Genomic DNA, 21348 nt, shown 5'->3' with positions numbered 1-21348 from the left:
TCAAATTGCCTCATAAAAACAAAAAGAGCAACTAAACACTCATATTTGCAACAAAACCAGGTGACAGTGTAACCCTGCAAACCTCGAAATGTGAGTGTGTGGGAATCACAAGACTCAAGTATTGTTGTCTGTACAGCAGGAAGTGGAGGTAGAGCGACTGGGCTTCGATGGCCCTGAGAACTGGAGAATCTTAAAATTATCAGAGACTCTTGTACCCTGTTCTTTTATTAGATTTTCTTATTATTGCTTATTTTCTTTTTCTTTTTTCTTATTTTCTTATAAAAACTAACGGAATTTTTCATTTTTAAAAAAACTTTCCTGATATATAGGCACATCATTTACTAAAAATGGTCTTACCTTCTCCTTTCCATTTTTGATGCCTCTAATTGATTTCTCTTGTCTAATTGCATGGGCTAATACTCCCAACATGGTGTTAAGGACTAGTGAGACTGTGGGAATCCTTGTGTTATTCTAGACTTTAGAGGGAAAATTTCTAGTGTTTCTTCATTAACTAAGATTATGGCTTTTGGGCTGAGATATATATTTTAGCAATGTGAGGAAGTATGGGTTTTTAATACAAATGGTTGACATTTAAAGCCTTTCTGCATATATGGAGATGAATATACAGGTTTTCTTTTTGGTTCTACTAATATGATAGATTTATTAATGGAATATCTAATATTGAACCACCTTTTCTTTCCTAGAAAAGCCTTTCTTGGTTTTGATGTATTATTTAAAAATGTACTTTGGATTTTGTTTGCTAATATTTTATTAAAGATGTTTTCATCTGCATTTCTTAAGTGAGATTTGTCAACAGTTTTCTTCTTTTGGTGCAAACTTCATCAGTGTTCTACTCATTTCATTAATGATATCAATGATTGCTAAACTTCATAAAGCACGGATTAGGCTTACAACACTTGAGTCCGTAATCAATCCTACCACTTCCTACGAAATTGTTTGCCAAAATTTGGGCCTGAATCTGATTCAGTTTATGGCAAATATAGGGGATGGAGAACTATGTTAAATGACACCGTGAGGATTCAAGAAGCAAAATCTAGAATGTGTGAAACAATAGGACAAATAACTCAGTTTCTTCAAGAACTAGATTTCAAGAATAAATGAGAAGGAAGAGCCTACAGATTATAAGAGACTTAAAGGACATATTAGCCAAATGCAAGGTGTTGGCCTTGTTTGGATCCTGATTCAAACAAACCAAAGGTTAAAAAAAAACACACTTTCATAAGGCAGTTGGAGAAATCAGAACACTGACTCTGTATTTGATGATATTATGTAATTATTATGACTTTTTAAATGTGATAATGGTATTTTGGTTATATTTTCAAAAGATCCTTATCTTTCATAGACACATGCTGAAATATTTATAGATGAAGTTGTATAATGTCAGGAATTTGCCTCAAAATAATGACAGGTAGTGAAGATGTGAGTGAGCATATTATGATGTGAAATTGACCATGATTTCCATAATTGTTGAAGCTGGGTGATGGGTATTTTGTGATCATTATATTATCCTTTTTTATTTATGTATGTTAGAAATTTTACATAATAAAAAATAAATAAGTTAATAAATAACACCATGTAATTACATGTAGCATATATAACATTGTATTTTGATTATTTGTTCATATAACTGCCTTTCCATCTTAAATCATTAGTCCACTCCAAAACAAAAAAGCAGAAAGCCTAAAAGTTAGTGAGCTTTTAGGAATGTTAATGAGCTTTTAGAAGTAGGAATGAAAACAGTAAAACAAATTCAAAAATGATGAAAAAAATAAAGATATAGAACAGAAATTAATGAAATAAAAAACACATAATACAAAGTAGCAAAAAGCCAAAAATCGGTTATTTGATAAGATTAATAAAATTGACAACTTCTGCTAAGGTTAACCAAAGAAAAAATAGAGAAGGCACAAATAAGTAATACTATCATTAAAAAGGGAGACAGCTACAGATGCAGCTGATCACAAAGATGAGAGAATGTCGTGAACAACTTTTGCCAACATACTTGAAAGCTCAGACTAAATAGATAAATCTCTAGAAAAACATGTATCTCAATGAATTTCAGAAGAAAGAATTTAAATCAGTAGTTAGTAATCTGCCCACAACAGAAACACCAAACCAAGACCGTTTTACAGAGGAATTCTACCAAAAACTCAAAGAAGAAATAATTACCCTTGTAAAGAAATTCTTCTAAAAAACAGAAGGAGAAAACCCCAACTCCCGTCTCTGAAGATAATGTAACCTTGAAACCAAAACAGCAAGGACAGTATGAGAAGGAAAAATTACAGCTCAAACTCAGTCACTGACTTTGATCCTAATCCTAAACAAAATTTTAGCACATCTAATCCAGCAATGTAGCAACCAGGTACAGATGCATGTATGCATAAATGTGTATACAACACATGTAAAAAACACTACCAAATTTTTATCCCAGTAATGCACAGTTGGTTGAATACTAGGCAATATAAAAATTTCACTCATCATATCAAAATATTAAAAAAGAAATCACATACAATCATCTTGATACATAAAAAAACATTTGATAAAATTCAACGTCTATTTGGATTGCAAGACTCAACATAGTAAAGCTGTCAATTCTCCCCAAATTGATCTATAAGTTTAATGAAATTCCTATCAAAATCCCAGAAAGAATATTTGTAGGTTTGCTTATTCTGTTATGAAAGGCACAATCTCTAAATAATCTTGAAAAAGAATAATAAAGTGGGAGGAATCACTGCACCCAAAGTTAAGGCTTGCTATATTGCTACAATAATCAGTGTGTATTGCCAGGGGGATAGTACACAGATCAACGGACCAGAATAGATAACCGACAAAAAGATCCACAGAAATATGCCCAATTGATTCTTGACAAACAAACAAAAGCAATTCAATGGAGGAAGGATAGCCTTTCAACAAATGGTACTGGAGCAACTAGACATCCATTGGTAAAAAACAAAACAAAACAAAAAAACTCACATCTTGTATAAGTCTCACTCCTGATACAAACATTAACTCAAAATGGATAAAGGACTTAAGGGTAAAATAGAAAACTATAAAACCTTTAGAAAAAAATATAGCAGAAACTCTTCAGGAACTAGGGCTAGGCAGAGAGTTCTTAGACTTGACACCAAAAGCACAATCCATAAAAGAAAACAATTCATAAATTAGACCTCATCAAAATTAAAAACTTTGCTGTGTGAAAGCCCTTGTGAAAAAGGTGAAGAGTTATACTACAGACTGGAAGAAAATACTTGCAGGCCACATATTAGACTAAAGACATATCTAGAATATATGGAGAATTCTCAAAACTCAACAGTAAAAAACAAGGAAATAATCCAATTAGAAAATGGGCAAAAGACTTGAACAGAAATTTCACTGAAGAGGATATTCAGATGGCAAATAAGCACAAGAAAAAAATGTTCAACATCATTAGCCATTAGGGAAATGCAAACTGGAACTGTAATTAGACTTTACTACACACCTATCAGAATAGCTAAAAAAAATTAGTGAAAATACCAAATGGTGGTGAGAATATGGAGAAAGTGAATCACTCATATATTGCCAGTAGGAATGTAAAATGGTACAGCCACTCTGGAAAACAGTTCGGCAGTTTCTTACAAAACTAAACATATGCTTACCATGTGGCCATAAGCAATTCTACTCTTGAGCATTTTTTCCCAGAGAAATAAAAACTTTTGTTCACACACAGAGTTTACATGAATATTCAAAGCAGCTTCATTCATAATAGTCCAAAACTGGAAACAGTCCAAATGTCTCTTACTGGGTGTATGGTTAAACACATTGTGATACACCCATACCATGGAATACTGCTTAGCAATAGAAAAGAACAAGCTACAGATACTTCAACAACTTGGATGGATCTCAAGGGAATTATTCTGAGTAAAAAAAGCCAATCCCAAAAGGTTATATGCTGTATGATTCCATTTACATAACATTGTTGAAATGATGATGTTATAGAGATGGAAAACAGATTGTTATGCCCGATAACACCATTGAGGGAAACCCAGTGAAGGGTATACTGAATCTCTGTGATATCTTACACCTGAGTTACTACACAAAGGGCACAATCTGCTAGCCAAGAGACAAAAGCCAATCGTCAAGAGGCAAGATGGTGGCAGAGAAAGGGCAGTTTATTACAGCTTCCTAGCAAGAGGGAAGATGGCCAACTCCTGTCCAAAAGAACCATCTCAAGGGGGCACAAAATCTTACAGCAGTTATATAGGCCGGTGGGTTATAGGGGAGGGGGTTAGGAACGTTGACCCTCTGGTGTTACTGACTGGGAGTCGCCACACCAGATCTTTCCGTTTTCATCGATGATGGCTATCAGCATAGACTCTCTGTTTGGGGGCCATCACATTCCTAAGGAACTCAAAAGAACAAAGGTATCATCTTATCGCAGCTGGGAGGTACGTGCACAAGCAGGGGTTGTAAAATCCACAGAGCAGGTAGACCTCCTGGAGGGTGCATATCCAGCCGGGTTAGTTAGTCAGAGGTCGTTCAGAGTTACAATAGGGTTTCTTTTCTACGATACGGCTTCCCTCATGTCAACATTGTCTTGAGCCAGTATCACCTGTACGCGAATTTATAATTACCTCAAAAAGTTAAAAAAGTTCAACATCTACTCATGATTAAAAAACAAAAACAAAATAAAACTCAGCCTTCCTGGCTTTTAAGCAAACTTCTTTATTTTGATAAAGGGCGTTGACAAAAAAAAAACCTACACTAAACTTAATAGTTATTGGCATAATATTAAAAATACAGATCTCCTGGGACCTGCTCTGTGGCGTGGTGGTGAAGTCCGGTGCACTCCACTTTGGCAGCCCGGGTTCATGGGTTTGGATCTGAGGGGCGGACATACACCACTCGTCAAGCCATGCTGTGGCAGTGACCCACATACAAAATAGAGGAAGATTGGCACAGATGTTAGCTCAGGGTGAATCTTCCTCACCAAAAAAAAAAAAAAAAAAGTGTATATCTTCTTTAAAATCAGAGTCAAGACAAGGATGTTCATTATCATCACTTCCATTCATGTTGTACTGAGGAGCCTACAAAACCAAGTAAGACAGGAAAAAGAAATAAAACATATAAGAATCAGAAAGGAAGAAACAAAACTGTCATTATGATCAGGGAATATTATTGTCTATGCATAAAATTTAAGATTATTTCCAGACAAATATTTTGAATAACAGAATTAATGAGTTGTTTCAGGAAAACTTGCTCCCTGTTTCTTCCTTCTGCCAACTTGATTCATAATCAGTTTACAGGTATAAGAGTGCCCCTTGTTATATAGCAACATCAGGAAAAGAAAACTCATTAAATAGGAAATTAAATTAGACAAAGAATCATGACCTCACCCTTTGAAGTCCTGTAGGATCGCCATCAAAAATTCAATCTTCCTCCTCTAAGTAAATGTGGACTAGTATTTAAGATTCAAAAATATTTCCTATTTTGTCATTTTAAATCTTTACTTATTAGAATTGTGATGCTGTTCACTATGGTTTTGAAATTCACACATATGCAATTTCAACTGTATTACAGGTAATAGAAGCTTTTGTAGATTGGTGTGTCTGAGAACTTAACCTTCATCTATGCCATTGTTTCTTTGGGAAAACACATCTGAATCACAAACACTTCTTTTGAATGCAGCCCATTGGTAGGCCAGAGACCTGGGTCTGAGGCTTCCTGAATTTAGCACCATCTGTGACTCCGTCTCTTAAACTTCATGAAATAGCAAATGCAGAGGGCTTAAGGTTTCCTATGCTTTGTTTCCCAAATTTCTTCAAGTAACAGGTATTAAAGGTTGCATGTGCAGGCTTAATAGGAGCCTCCCCAAATATATGTTTAAGTCCTAACTCCTGCCCCTGTGAATGTGACTTTATTTGGAAATAAGGTCTTCACAAATGTAATTAAATTAAGGATCTCGAGATGAGATGATCCTGGATTGTCTGGGAGGGCTTTAAACCCAATGACAAGTGTCATGAGAGACACAAAGAGGAGAGACACACAGAGAGAAGAGAAGGCCACGTGAGGATGAAGGCAGAGACTGAAGTGATGCTGTCGCAAATCAAGAAATGCCAGGAGCCGTCAGATCCTGGAAGAGGCAAGGAAGGACTCTCGCCTAGATCTTTTAGAGGGAATGTGGCCCTGCTGACACCTTGATTTCAGATTTCTGGTCTCCAGAACGATGAGAGAATGAATTTCTGTTGCACTACGTCAGCATGTTTGTGGTAATTTGGCAGACTAGGAAGTGAACACAAAATATTTCCTGAGCTCCTCATACAGCTTCCTTGCCTTATCTCTTTTCACGGTCAAACCTAAGACTGCCACCTCCCACGTCCTTGACTCTGTTGCGAGAGCCTTGATGGATGGACATGTGCCAGGCATTGAGCTGAGTCACCTACGTCTTCTCATTTAACCCTTGTAGCAAACCTGGGACCTGGTTATTAGGTCCACTTAGAACTAAGTTAACTAAGGTTCCGAGAGATGAAGTCACTTGCCCAAGGACACACAGTGAACATACTAACTACCATTCATGGAGCATCGACTGTGTGCCAGACATTGTACTGAATTTTGCAAACATATCCTTATTTAAATCTCCAGCAACTGTCTGAGGTAGGTACCATTTGTTCATTCGTGTAACAGACTTTGATGGAATGCCGTGTGCCAGGCACTGTTTCAGATGCTGGGAAAACAAGACAGTGAACAACCCCTCCCTCACGGAGCTTGTATTCCATATGCTGAAACAGACAGTAGACAGATAGGGAATCAGATATTATATCTGATAGTGTTAAGAGATACTGAGAAAAATAAACCAAGGATGGGAGAAAAGAAATGCAGGTGGGCGGAGTGCAGGAGTTATAGATAGTTCGGTCAGGGCAGGGCTCATTGTGAAGAAAGGCAAGGACTGAGCGTGATGAGAATGGGGAGTGTTAGGGGGAAGGGCGTCCAGGCTCATCTCTGTTTTACACAAGAAGATTCTGAGGCTCTGGGAGCTAAAGCGACCTGCCCAAGACCACATAGCTCGTCATAATAATGGGACTAATAATACTATTGGGACAAAATAATAGTGGTATTGTTATTATTTATAATAATAATAGTGTGGAAAGTACTTTAAAGTCATTATTTATAACCATTACAATAACCCTGCCAAGTAAATATTATCTTAATATTCTATATATTTTTATTTTGTATTTGTAGATATATTTTATAAACTAGATTATTAATATAGATGAGGACCTGTGTCTTAGAGAGGTGGAGTGACCCACCAAGCAGTGGTCAGCGGCAGAGCCAGGATCCAAACCCGGGACTCCATGCACATGCCCTTTCTACTTCCACAAATTAACGCCTGCTGTCTGCCACCTCATCACAAAGTCTGAAATGAGGATGGGCCCCTGGGGCCAAAGGCACCAAGCTGTCCATTTCTGTGAGAGAGAGGATGTCAGAGCTCTGGAAGTATCGTGAAGCTCCCTCCCTCCCATCTAAAGAGGTTGAAACTTAAGGCTCAGCTGGAAGCATATAGATAATCTATTTCCTTTTCCCTGTAAATAAATCTTCTTGGGTCTCACTAATTTTGCTGATCATTTAAGAGGTAGGGGTTGGGAGTAGGTGTGGGTGCAATTTTTATCTCATCGTTTCCTCCCCAAGGACTCAGTTACTTTCATAAACACTTGCTTGATTACATACGAAGCTAGTATTTTGTTTTGAACTTATTTTTAAAAAATATTCTTGTGGATGGCAATTTATTATGTTTGTCTGTGCCTCGAGCTGTGGGAGTTTGCCATCTAGTGGCTTAATGCTGAAATTACTTTTCCCCTGGAGTTCAATTTTTTGGTAAAAAATTTCAGAATGTTTCCCTTCATTTAGAAACAGAGAAAATTATCAGAGTTGTACAAATAAGAAAACCTTTCTTATTAAAAAATACAATTTCGTGCAGGAATTCTACATGCACAGAGAACTACGTTGTAGGTGAATTAACAACAATTTAAGAACAAGTTTCCTGGGGCTATTGAGCCTATAATGATTAAGTTGTCCATGCTTTTCTAAAAACATTCAAATAATTGTGAGATGGAGAGGAAATGAGTGTCTAGTAGGTTTCAACCATGGAAAGACCCAGTTACATAACTCCTAGTTTTCAATTCCTTCTGGTTAAAGTGTAGACAATATTTCTCAGGACATGCAGGTCTAGGGGTAAAAACGGGTCTCATTAATAGTAAAAAGGAAAAACAAAGTGTTTGTCCACTTGTCTCCCATCCGTTATTGTGGGACTTTCAGTTTCCCCTTAACCCCTCCACACCCCAACCAGGACCGAGAGTTCTCAGGAGGTTGTCTGTCCTGTGCTTCTGATCCCAGGCCCTTCTGTGGTACAGTGGGTTTCAGAGCCAGACCGCCTGCATTCGACCTTGGCCAAGTTATTAAATTCTCTGTGCCTCAGTTTCCTCGTTTGTCATAGAGTTGTTGTGAGGATCATATGAGCCGATTTATGCAGTGTCTAGCACAATGCCTGACACACCTAAGTGCCGTATTTGGGTTTGCGATTACGAGTCTGCCCCCATGAGTGCCTGCTGTTTTCTTCCTCTCTGGCTCTGATTCTAGGTCCAGCCCCCTAGTGCGGTCGGCTGTGAGGCCTTGGCTGGGATGCCCCATGGAGATGGGTCATGGCATGGTGCCACCTGCTGGATCGCACACACGGGGCCGGTGCAGAGCTGCCTTGAGGATGCTCCCTAGTCCCAGCAGCTGAAACTGCTGACGCCAATGATGGTCAGAGCCTCTGAGGTGAATGCGTTGCACTCTATTCTCCCACCAAAATTTTTGTGTCCCGTTCTGTCGCATTGGACCCCAAATGCTGCTGCCTTCTGCTCCCACTGTCTTACTAATGTCTTTATGACATCCTAGGGTCCTCTCCCCAGGAGTCAGTGATTCCTGACAACTGCTGAACACAGAAGCATTTAGAGGGGTATAGCGTAGTGTTCGAGAACGTGGTACCTCTTTGGAGGCAGGCTTCTTGGGAACAAATCTCTGCTACTTACCATCTGTGTAACCACAGGCAACTTATTCTGAGCCTCAGCTCCTTATCTGTAAAATGGGGATAAAAATTAGCACTTTCCTTATAGGGAAGTGTAGTAGGTTGAATATTGTGTCCCCCAAATTCACGTCCACATGGAACATCAGAATGTGACTTTATTTGGAAATCGATTCTTTGCAGATGTGATTAGTTAAGGATCTCAAAATGAAATCCTCCTGGATTTGGAGTGGGCTCTGAATCCAATGACTGGTGTCCTTATAAGAAGAGGAGAGAGGCGCTGGCCCTGTGGCGCAAGTGGTTAAGTGTGCGTGCTCCGCTGCGGCGGCCCGGGGTTCGCCAGATCCCGGGTGTGCACCGATGCACCGCTTGTCAAGCCATGCTGTGGCGGCATCCCATATAAAGTAGAGGAAGATAGGCATGGATGTTAGCCCAGGGCAAGTCTTTCTCAGCAAAAAAAAAAAAAAAAAAAAAAGGAGAATTGGCATTGGATGTTAGCTCAGGGCTGGTCCTCCTCACAAAAAAAAAAAAAAAAGAGGAGAGAGACTCAGAGACACACACAAAGCAGAGGGCACATGGATGGAGACCACTGTGAAGACAGGGAAGTGATGCTGCCAAAGTCCAGAAATGCCTGGGGCCACCAGAAGCTGGGAGAGACCAGGAAGAACCCTCTCTGAGAGCCTTCAGAGGGAGCGTGGCCCTGCCAGCACCTTGATTTCAGAAGTCTGAGCTCCTGAACTGAAAGAGAATAAATTCCTGTTGTTTTAAGCCACCAAATCTTTGATAATCTGCTGTGGCAGGGAATGAATACTGGAGGTTACTTAGGTTAAACAAGTCACTGTGTAGAAGGTCCTTAAAACTGTTTGCACAAATTAGCAATAGATACATGTCAGCTGTCAGTCCTTCTCGGGGCCATTTAGCATGGTGGGTAACAGCAAGGACAGTTGTCCGACAGACTCGGGTGGAGACCTGGCTCTGTGACTTACCAGCTGTGTGACTTTGGGCAAGTTAGGTAACTTCTGAAGGTCTTGGTTTCTTCGTGAATAAAAATGGTACTAATAGTTGCTATCTCCTAGAGAGTTGTAAAGATAGAGACAATAGATGCAGGCACTCCACACAACGCATGGCGTCGCGATGTGAGCTCCTATGTGGTTGATCGAGCACATGCAAGTGGCTTGCCCGCTTTTAGGATGGCTTATTCCCAGAAGCCTCCTGGGTTCCATACGCAATGAGATCTGGAGGTCCTGCCCTATGGGCCCTCCAGACATGTCTGAATCCAGAGGTGAGCACAGTTCAGACCCAAACCAGGATCTCCGTGGTACAAGCCAAGTGCATTTCTGTTTAAGAATTATGGGTCATGAAGAAATTCAAGGTGTTACCAGCAGATTGCTCCAAGAAATGCCTTGGGTTGGGAGTTGGGGGAATGGGGTTGTAGCCCCAGCTCCACAGTTAACTTCTCACCTGGCTTTAGTCACTCAAGGTTCACCCACGTCATCTGTGAGATGATGTCATGGACTAGGTGATCTCTGAGGTTTCTTCCCACTCTGCTCTCCTCTAGCTCTAGGAGGAAGCAAAGCTTCCAGCAGGGCTAATGAACAAGGTCTTTCAAGCAAGGAATGTAAAGCTGATTCTGAAGGCAATTGTAGCTGCCCTTGACATCCAGCCTGAGTCCAAACTCCAGACAACAGCTGGCAACTAACTTGCTAATCATCTGCCCGAATCTTTAACAGATGGCTACTGAATTGCCATCTTGAGATAGCTCCAAATGGCAGGCCAGGTAAGTGCACAAAGGAACGATGTTGTGAACTAGAACAGTGTCTTTTTATATGCCTCCCCCAGACCCAGGTGTCTTTTAGGTTGAGCTGAACACACAGAGCAGGCGTTGTAGGGGTGGTTTCGGCATCAGCTGGGATGCCAGGGGTGTAGTAGGATGAACGGGAATACTTGTATGGGGCAGGGGTTTTAAGTGCTGGCTCTGCTCTTGTGCTATTTTAGGAAGGTAACTTAACATCTCTGAGCTTCAGCTCCTCATCTGTTTAATGGAACTCAAATGCCCGCATACATTGGTTAAGATTATTTTGGCTTCATGAAGCAGAAAATCTGACTCAAATTAGAGAATAAGGACGTCTAGTCTCTCCTGTAACAGAGATTTCTTATAAGAGTCGCCTCTCATCCAACCAGCAGACTTTCCCTGGCGAGGAGGAGGAGTTGACTGATCAGGATCCACCTCTGGGCTAGGGAGTGGGGTCTGTGCCCACTGAAGCTCTCAGTTGTGTAGTCAGTGGACAAATGGACAAAAATCAGGGGGAAGAATGCAGACTGATCAGGGGCAGGCCACCCAACCGTGGGGAGCTAAGAAGTACATGATGTACGTGAAATTTTTTCCTGTGAATTTTAAAGTGTAAAGTATTTTTTTCAATGATGGAATTTTGGATTAGCTACATCTAATGTTCCTTCCAACTACGTATTTTTATGAATTTTCAAATACTAGCTATTTCCACTGGCCTGATGATTTATAGCGTGGTGCTCAGGAACGCAGCTGGATAACAAAACACTCACTCGTCACGTGCGTGGGCACCAATACAGCAGCAGCAGCAAACCCAACAATAACAAAAGCTACCATCACCACCACCAAAAACCCATTAGCAAGCCAAATGAGAAACATCTGGGAAAAGCTCTTTTTAATTTCAGCATTCCTGTGTGCTTTGTGTCATTTTACAAATTAAAAAAATTTTTGGCTTAGTACATTTTTATTTTGAATTTATGTGGGGGCGTCATAATGTTTTCATGCCCAGAAGTGTTGATCCACAAGTTTCCGAAACTGGAAAATGTTATAGTTATTTATCAAGATTGAAAAAAACCCCAATGAAATTAGACACCCTCTCTTTTTGGTTAACTTTTTTCTGTATGCTAATCATGCAGTTTTTCTGCATTTCTGAATCTGATGATAGATATAAAGCAAAATTGAAACTCTCAGAAGGGCACTGTGACGCTGATCAGTGACATCTTCAGTAGAGTGACAGAAAGCTTAGCTTTTGGTCTTAACATTCCTATTAGTGATTTGGTTAAGGATATAGAAGAAATGACAATCAAATGTGCACCTATGAGACAAAGATTAGGAGAAAGAGCTCGTATTATACAGGGTAGTCTTGAGAATCAAAATAATTTCAACAGGCTAAAATACTGAGCTGGAACCAATAAAGTGAGATTAAATAGAGATAACTAATTTAGCCCTTAATTTTTAAATTTTACTAAGTAAGGGAAAAAGGCCTGGTGTTTTAGCTTATCTCCAGTTTGCTATGAGTAGGCAGCTAAAGAAGGCCACGTGGTCACAGTCAGCATTAATTGGAGTGGGGTCCAGTTCTGTGTTTGGCACCTCTCAGATAACACCTGGCTGCTGTATTTTAAGAGGGTCATTGATGAACTGATGAAATTAGGTAATAAAATAGTTATAATTTTCCCCAACATAAGCAAACTAATCTGCCAAACCCTTAATATATCTTATCTCGTATTTTCACAGAGCCCTGGAAAAACAGATATTATTGTCCACATTTTACAGAGAAAGAAAATTAACCAGAGATTGTCACACACTTTTTCTCCTGTCTATCCCTTCACTAAGTTAGGAAGTAAGGTTATGTGCTATTTTTTACTCGGATGGGAATGTCCCACTGAAGTGGCATAGGGCTTGGAACAAATTCTACACCTCATACTGTTTGTTGATAGTGCCATGGAGTCCATTCCGACTCCTAGTGACCCTGCGCACAGCAGGGCTGAGCCCTGCTCACCTTCCAGGGCTGTATATGCTCCTAGAGTTTTCATGGCCAATGTTTTCAGAAGTGGGTGGCCAGGTCCTTCTTCCTAGTCTGTCTTAGTCTGGAAGCACTGCTGAAACCCATCCATCTTCTGGTATTTGACTAGCAGTGGCCAGGGGCCTAGCTTTCAGCGTCACAGCAACACGCAGTCACCACGCCATGACAGCTGACAGATGTGGTTCCCTGCCCGGGACACGAGCCCAGACCGTGGCAGTGAAAGCACGGAATCTTAACCGCTAGACCGCTAGAGCTGGCACATCAAAGTAGAAGAGATCAGAATATGCCACTCCCAAATACGCCTCTTTGGTACCAATCCTGAACCTTTAGGGCATTCTGCAGTGCAATGTGAGTTGCTTCTCTGATCTTCCTGCTGCTTCCCAGCCTCCAGAGTGATCTTGACCCCAATTCTCTTTGTTTTTTCGGTTTCTTTTTTTAAAATTCCGTTCAGTAGGGTTGTGGCAGGGAGTAGAGATAAACACATGTGTTCAATTCTTCATATTTAACAGCAAATCTAAGCTATTTACATGTATTTACTCATTAATCTTCCCAACTATCCCGTGGGGTAAGTACCACTATCCCAATTTTACAGATGAGGAACTGAGGCAGAAAAATGTTAAGTAACTTGCCCACACTCTTACACAGCTGGAAAGTGGCAGACCCAGAATATGAACCTGGGCAGTCTGGTGCCAGCAGCCAGACTCTTAGCCACGACTCCATTCTGCCTACTTACAACTCAGCAAATGACAGCAAAGAGATAAGAAAGTAGAAACTGACAAAACAGAGAGAACGGGAAGGAACGCAGTGGGATAGGGGGTTTCATCAGTTTTCTCGGAAATGAAAAGCGAAAGGAAGAGCGTTGATTGGTGAAATGGAAGAACGGTACCCTAGAATACTGGGGAAGGGTTGGCCACAGACGAGTTCGATGTGCCCAGCAGAGGTTAGTGGAGGCTCCTGACTTGAAGACTGAAATAAGAAGTGGCTCTGACAGTAAGAAGTCCAGTCCGTGCACTCAGTTCTTGAGGGTGAAAAAAATCTTACTTGTTTTTTCATGTGTAAAGCACAGATATACACATACTGTATATAAACAGATGAATAGCATATCTGTAGTATTAAAATTTCATGGTGGGGGGAGATTAGGAAAAAATGTCTAGAAAGGCTCCTTAGGGGATGATAATGAAGAAGGGATGAGGGACACTGGTTTATATGTAGAGTGGTTGATTACCCCAGCCTGGACCCTTCCCCGTCAAGCAAACAAACAAACAAAAAAATGTGAAGGATTCTTCTCTAAAGAAATTGAATGAATTGTTTTGAGGGGAATGGGGGCAGCCCGTGTGGGTGCTAGTGCCGAAAGACCTTTTCTTTCCGGTGCTTTGGGGTCTGCTAGTGCGCCAGGGGAATGGCGGGCTCCTTGTCTTCTTACTGTAGAGCAGGGATTCTCCAACGTTCGTGTGCACAAGAATTACCTGGAGGGTTGTTAAAACACAGGTTGCTGGGCTCCACCTGTCCGAATTTTCAGGGAATTCAGTACATCTGGGCAGGGACCTGAGTGTTTGGATTTCCAACAAGTTCTCAAGTGGGATAATGGGATGATGATTTTCAACCAGGGGCTGATTTTACCCCCATGTAGACATTTGGCAATGTCTGGGGACACTTTTCTCCCAGCTGTATTGACATACAATTGACATATAACATTGCGTAAGTTCAAGGTGTACAATATGATGATTTGATTTAAGTATATATTTCAAAATGGTTACCACAATAAGGTTGGTTAACACACCCTTACCTCACATAATTACCGTTTTGTTGTTGCTGTTATGGTGAGAAAATTAAAGCTCTGCTCTCATAGCACCTTTCAAGGGTACAATACAGGGATACAAAGAATAAGGTTAACTATAGTCAGCATGCTGTACATGAGATCCCTGGAACTTATTCATCTTATAACTGAAGGTTTGCACCTTTTGACCAACATCTCCCCATCTCCTCGACTGCTGAGCCCCTGGCAACTACCATTCTACTCTCTGTGTCTAGGAGTTTGATGTGTTTAGATTCCACATATATGGTTTTGAACAACTGAAGTCAACTATCGAGCGGTCAAGCAATCCTTAAGCTCAGTGAACTGTGATACTGCAACTGTGAAGTTGCCCAATTTGCCACACTTTCAGAGATGCAGCCGGCAAGGAGACCTCACGTCCAAAGGGATTTAGACAGTTCGTTACCACAGCACAGCGTGGTTGTATTGGTTCCTTTGCCCCACCCCCCCCAGGTCTCATGGGGGCAATGTGGAGCAGGCTCAGGTGGATGCTGCACACACAATGGGTTTGTGCACAGCTGAGGAGCATGAAGATTGGGAGGTCCTGATCCTCCATAGGAATTGCCATTGAACCTGCCCTATCTCCTTCCAGGGAGAGACATTAGCTTTATGACCCTGGAATATCTCAGAGGAGAGAAGGGAGAAGTGTCCAGCTTTATTACTCTAGAGTGTCTCTGGGGAGAGACCTCTAAATAGAGGGGAGGAAATCACTGTCTTTACAAACAAATCTACCCTCTGCCCTGGAAGGAAACACTATCGCTAGATTCCAAGGCTGTCTATTACACAAGCATCTTTGAACAAAGCTGTTGGTGCCCTTTGCTCAGAAGATGTTACTGGTACAGAAACACCAGAATTATCTTCCAGCATATGTGAAAGGAGGATGCATTTGGACTTGATGCTGGGCACATTCTTCTTTGTGTAGCATAGGGGTAGTTAGAGTAGAGAAGGAAGTGTGACCATAGCACATCACTTGATTTTGCGGTAATCATATTTACATAGCTGTGATATAAATGATGTTTATTGGTTTTCAATTTTGGAATCAATCTGTAGACAAATCATGAAAGTCTCATCAGTGTTTACTATGAACACTGTAAATGTTGATAATATAAAAATAAACACAAAGTTCACCGAGATTGGGAGGTTGGAGGATGGAGAGTAGGGGTGGAGAAAAATGTGGGCGTGCTAAGGCTTCATTTCACAAAGTGAGGAGTGAGGAATTATTGTCTTTAATAGTAACATGAGCTAAGGTTGCTGAACACTTACCATGTGTCAACATTATTCTAAGCGCTTTTCATGAGTTGACTTCGCAACAAATTAACAGCAAACCTTTGAAGTAAGTACTAATATTAATTCCATTTTAGAGACAAGGAAACTGATGTAAAGGTCACACTGATGAAGCAATGGTGGATTTACTGTGATATTTGAAATTTCAAAGGTGACTATTGGAAGAAACAAGAGTTGAGGTGGGTGAGCCAGGGTGAGTAGGACAACCACTGGGAATGTGGGCAATGGAGCAAGAGACTAGAAGCAGGGAGGGTGGTCCCAGACAATGGGCTGCCCGAGGTGGATGGGAAGATGGCTCAGTGAAAAGGGAGGGTGTTCTGGAAGGTATGAACCGCGGAATGTTGTGAGTGGAAGGGCTGATAAAACTTTACAGTTTCACCCAAAGCTGCTCTTCTGATTTCCAACTACCAGGTGGGTTGGAAGGTGATAGATGGATGGACAGACGGATGGATGGACGGACAGATGGATAGATGGACGGATGGTTGGATGGACAGATAGATGGATGGATGGAGGCATGGATGGGTGATGGACGATGGATGGATGGATGGATGGATGGATGGATAGAGATATATAGAGATACACACACACACACACATACATGAAGAGTATATAGAGACTGAATTTATTTTAGAAAAGAGTGGTGCCCACATTTTTCAGCCAAGTAATCTTTAGGTTTGTATTAATATTTTACCCTCTGCCTTTCTGGTTGGATTCTTGTCTTTTACTCCTCAGTCACCGGCTTATATTTACATGATTATGTCAACTGTTTCCACTTCCACCTTTGAATATGTGATAAACTTAGTCCTAGCTCTTTGATTTCTTACTTTTAACCATGTTTAATGATGCAAAGTATGTTGATTACATTGAAATTACAAATCATATATATGAAAAAGGAGGAAAAAATGAAACACCTTAATTCCACATGGTTTTTTTCTTTATAAAAAGGAGAGAAAGGGAAGATTTGTTCCCTGTTTTATTACTTAACAGTTATGAGCATCTTTCAAAAACAAACAACACACCCCATGACGACAACATCTTTATCTTTCAGGACTCCCTGCTGAAGTGGAACTGTGAACTATTTATGTTATATGTACATTTGCTCCTGACTATAGTGTTCCCGAGCCCGTGCACCCTGCAGAGGGGAGCAATGTGGCCCTGTGCCCCATTTTATCCAGGACAAAATTGACCCTGCAGGACAATTCCTATTGTTTTTCCCCTTTATCCATGCTAAGGGCCAGACCAGAAAAAAAAGGACTCAAATTGCAATGAGACTAAGTATTATTTTCGATGCCTGCAGGCTCTTTCTGCAGGTCAGTGAGATGCCTGGGGAAAGGGGGTGCAGTGTCTGCTCCATTTCCCCTTTCATTGCACCTGCCTCAGGGGAGCACTTTGGGTTTCAGCTGCAGAACGGGTTAATCCATTGCTGGCTGCTTTCCAGAGCTCACACCGAATGCCGAATGCCGTAACGGATCAATAGGCCTGAAACACTCAGTAAAAGGGAGAGAGCCAGAAGACGCTTTAATGGAACAAGGCCGGATGTGTGCAAAAGGAAGCAGTGTTCTCAAGTGGAGACCTGACGGCTTCAGAAAGAGCCGCTCCCTGCCCCCTCCCCTCAGAGGCCACTGCCCATGTCTCTAGCTCATTAGAACTGCTCACACCAACAGGTGCTCACCCTGTTGTGGACCTACAAACTCATCAGGCTGGGAAGCTGATCTGAATTTTATATCAGTGTGAATTGGTGTCTTGACATGAGTGCAGCCATGTTTGGCCGCTCCATTGACCTACAGCCACCAGCACAAAAAGAAATATAAAAGCTGCTTTCTGCGTGGTGGGAACTGGCCCTTCTCTCAAGGAGGGAGTTGCAAGTTGTAACATTTCAAGGCTCTTGGAGCGTCGTAGCACGGGATGGACTGGCCATCTGTGCCGGGCTGGGACGATAACCAAAGAGAACAATGCACGTACACAACTACTGGGCCGGGATGTTAGCCAGGGGGCTCAGTGCACGTACGCCGCTGATAACCATTTTGTGCATGGGAACACTAAATGCTTGCTCTGCAAACTCTGTAATTGCTTACTCTGAAAATTACTGATGGTATAAAAACTGCTGGAAACTGAGACCCAGCGAGAGTTCCACCTGTGGAAGGGACACCTTGCCCAGGACGTGTGATCCTTGCCCAGCCGCGTCGATTGACAGAGCTCTCCCGGCAGTGGGGCGTGGATGTTGTGAGTAACTGATTTGATGTGAAGTAATTGATTTGATATGAAGTAATTGATTTGGTGTGTTCTCTTTTCGGTTAACCTGGTGTTTCTCTTTCTGGTTGATTTGTGTCATTTCTCTTCAGCCGATGTGGGTGCTTTCCCTTTCCAGTCGGGCTGTTTTTTCCCTCTTAATATTTGACCTATTTGGATCTGTTTGCAGACTGTCACCTATACTATCCTCTATATAATAAAATATACCTTCAGTCCATTTGTTTGGAGTGGAAAGTGTCTTTTACGTCTCCGATCGAATCCCCGAACCCCTCATAACAATTGGGTTTGGTGCTTTTGAAGTAATAATTTCAGACATATGGAAATGAATCCAACCCCTTGGTGGTGGCACCTGGAAAGGGAGAGCTCTTGTGGGAAGAGCTGGGAGCTGGGCCAATGCGACTACTTATGGACTAGAAGTGTTATTGAAGCTTCTGTATGTCTGCATGTGATGGTCAATTCCTACACAAATGGGACACACCACAGAGGCCTTGAGAACCTAAAATGAAAGACAAGCGAGATTTGAAGAAAAGTGCTTCCAGAAACAACAGGTGCTTTACAAACTGAAATATATCTTTTTTCTTCCCAATCTATCTTGATTCATTAAGGATCAGATAAAAACAATAGATTTGTTTTAGTGGCACTTGGTGCCTTGTTTTATGTTGTTTCTTTTAATCCATTAGGTTGATCTTCTATTTATTTCTAGCCTCTTATTTCACTAAATTGAAGATTATTTTTGGATATTTTCATAAGGGAAATGTAATTTTGTTTCAAAAGAAAGACTTTTTTCATTCATCAAGATTGTTAGGGCTTATTAATTCAAAGATAGAGTTAAAGGGGGAAATCTGTAAATAATATGTTTCAAATCTTGATTTAATGCTGCGGAATAAATTAAAATTTTTTCCAAGAAAGAACCCTTCAAGTTCCCTAAATTCCTCTCTACCATGGGCACAGGAGATAAGTGTCTCTACCTCTGCAGATCTCAGACCTCCAGAGCCAGATAAAGTTGAGGGAAATGGAGGCCTCAATGGGGAAATGCACTGTGTCTCCTTTACTCTCACACTCATACTTTTGACACCAGAAGTGTGGGTTTTCCATGTGAAACAATTCTGCCACTAACTGCCTGGAGTTAGTGCAGAACCCACAGGTTAAGGTCTCAGTCCCATAAGACTGCCCCACCTCAGGAACAATTGCAGTTAGGTCCCATATTACCCACAACTCTGTCTGACTTGCTACAAAGTGGAGGTTCCTGTGACCCCCTCTTTGGATTCGATTATCTGCTGGAACAGCTCACAGAACTCAGGGAAACACATACTTATGTTTACCAGTTTATTATATAATAAAGGATGCAGACGAACAGCCGGATGGAGAGATACATAGAGTGATGTATGGGAGCGATCTGAGCCCAGGAACTTCTGTCCCTGTGAGGTTGGGGTGCACCACCCTCCCAGCACATAGGTGTGCTCGCCAAAAGCTGGAAGAACTCCGTACTTTTGGGATTATTATGGAACCTTCATTATGTAGGCATGATTGATCATTACTCAAGCTCCAGGTTGTCTCCTTTCTGGAGGATGGGAGGTGGAGGTGGGGGGCTGAAAGTTCCAAGCTTCTAATCATGGCTTGATTTTTCTGGTGACCAGCCCTCATCCAGGAGCCCACCAAGAGTTGCTTCGTTGGAACAAAAGACACTCCTATCATTCAGGAAATTCCAAGGGATTTAGGAGCCCTGTGTCAGGAACGGGGGCCAGAGACCAATATAGATATTTTCTATTATCTCACAAGGCCTCTGTGTAAAAGTCTGGACACATTCAGTCCATAACACCTATATCTTCTCTATCAGATCTCCAAATGTATGACCATTCAGGGCTTAGTATTGATCCTCTTCTCTTCTCTAGCTATAATCACTCCCTAGAGATTCACCATATAGATATTACTTCTATCGAGATGATTATATATGGTTTTAATGATTTTGTATATATATATATAATCATATCAGTATGATTACTTATATGATAATTCTACATATGTGAAGCACAGAACTCCAGCTCTGTGCTCCCAATTTGTATAACCAACCACCTATTTGATATCTTATAGGCATCGTAACCATAGCAAGTCTAAAATAGAATTCTTGATTTGTAACTCCCCCTGTCCCCAACAACTTGCTCCTTCCCTTCAATCATTCAAGCCTAAAATCTTGGAGTGAACTTATATCTACAGTATAACATTATTTAGTTAATACTTTCCTTAATATTAAACTTTTAAGATGATGTCATTTTTCTGCTCTTATAAAATACGCTTTAAATACACTTTGTGCATAAAGTTTTGTTTACATTTCTGATTATGTCTTTTGAATAAATATCTAAAGAATCAGGCTCTTCCCGATTGCTGGGCCCAGGGCAAAAGTATAAATGTATCTAAATTTTTAAAAGTTATACATCAAGTAAACAAATACTTAAAATATGTTCTAGCCTTCTATGTTGACAAATATACCTTCATAATGACCTGAGATGCCAGGTTCAAATTTAGAATTTTTAGCTTCTTTAGAGTTCTGTGATGGAATGTGCTGGTGTGAGAACAGGCCCTCAGGCGCTGGCCCATGGCCTGACCCCCTTCTTTTGCCATCTGAGCTTGGTCTCCCACTGTGAGGGGGCTCCTGTGCGTGTGCGCTGACCCCCCAGACTGCACACTCAGGTTCCAGCACTATCCACACTTTCCTTCCCAGCAAACATTCACACCCTGGCTACCCTTTGGGTGGCTTAGGGCTGTTTGGGCAGGGAAGAGTTCTAGAGTTCCAGGTCCCTGGAGTGTGACCTGGGGGGGCAGGGCTTGGGCATGCTCTCTAATCTCCTTGGACTCCCGGCCTAGGGGGGACACCACACTAGCAGAGGGGAGGAGAGAGGGCTCAGGGAAAAGGCCCCTTCTCCAGTGCTAAGGTCAATATGAGAGGAAGTCCTGGCGCTAAGAATATGATCATTTTCCAAGTAGCTTTCCAGAAAGACTGGACCAATTTATATGCATATTTGTTGAAGGACATGGGAGTTTCCACTGGTCTGCTAGCTGTGTGACCTTGGCCAAAGTGAGTATCCTCTCCAGACCTCCGTTTCCTCATCTATAGAATAAACTCCTTTCTAGCTCAA

This window comes from Diceros bicornis, chromosome 3 (genome assembly GCF_020826845.1).
Source record: "Diceros bicornis minor isolate mBicDic1 chromosome 3, mDicBic1.mat.cur, whole genome shotgun sequence".
Taxonomy (NCBI): Eukaryota; Metazoa; Chordata; class Mammalia; order Perissodactyla; family Rhinocerotidae; genus Diceros; species Diceros bicornis.
Note: the sequence above shows the minus strand (reverse complement) of the source record.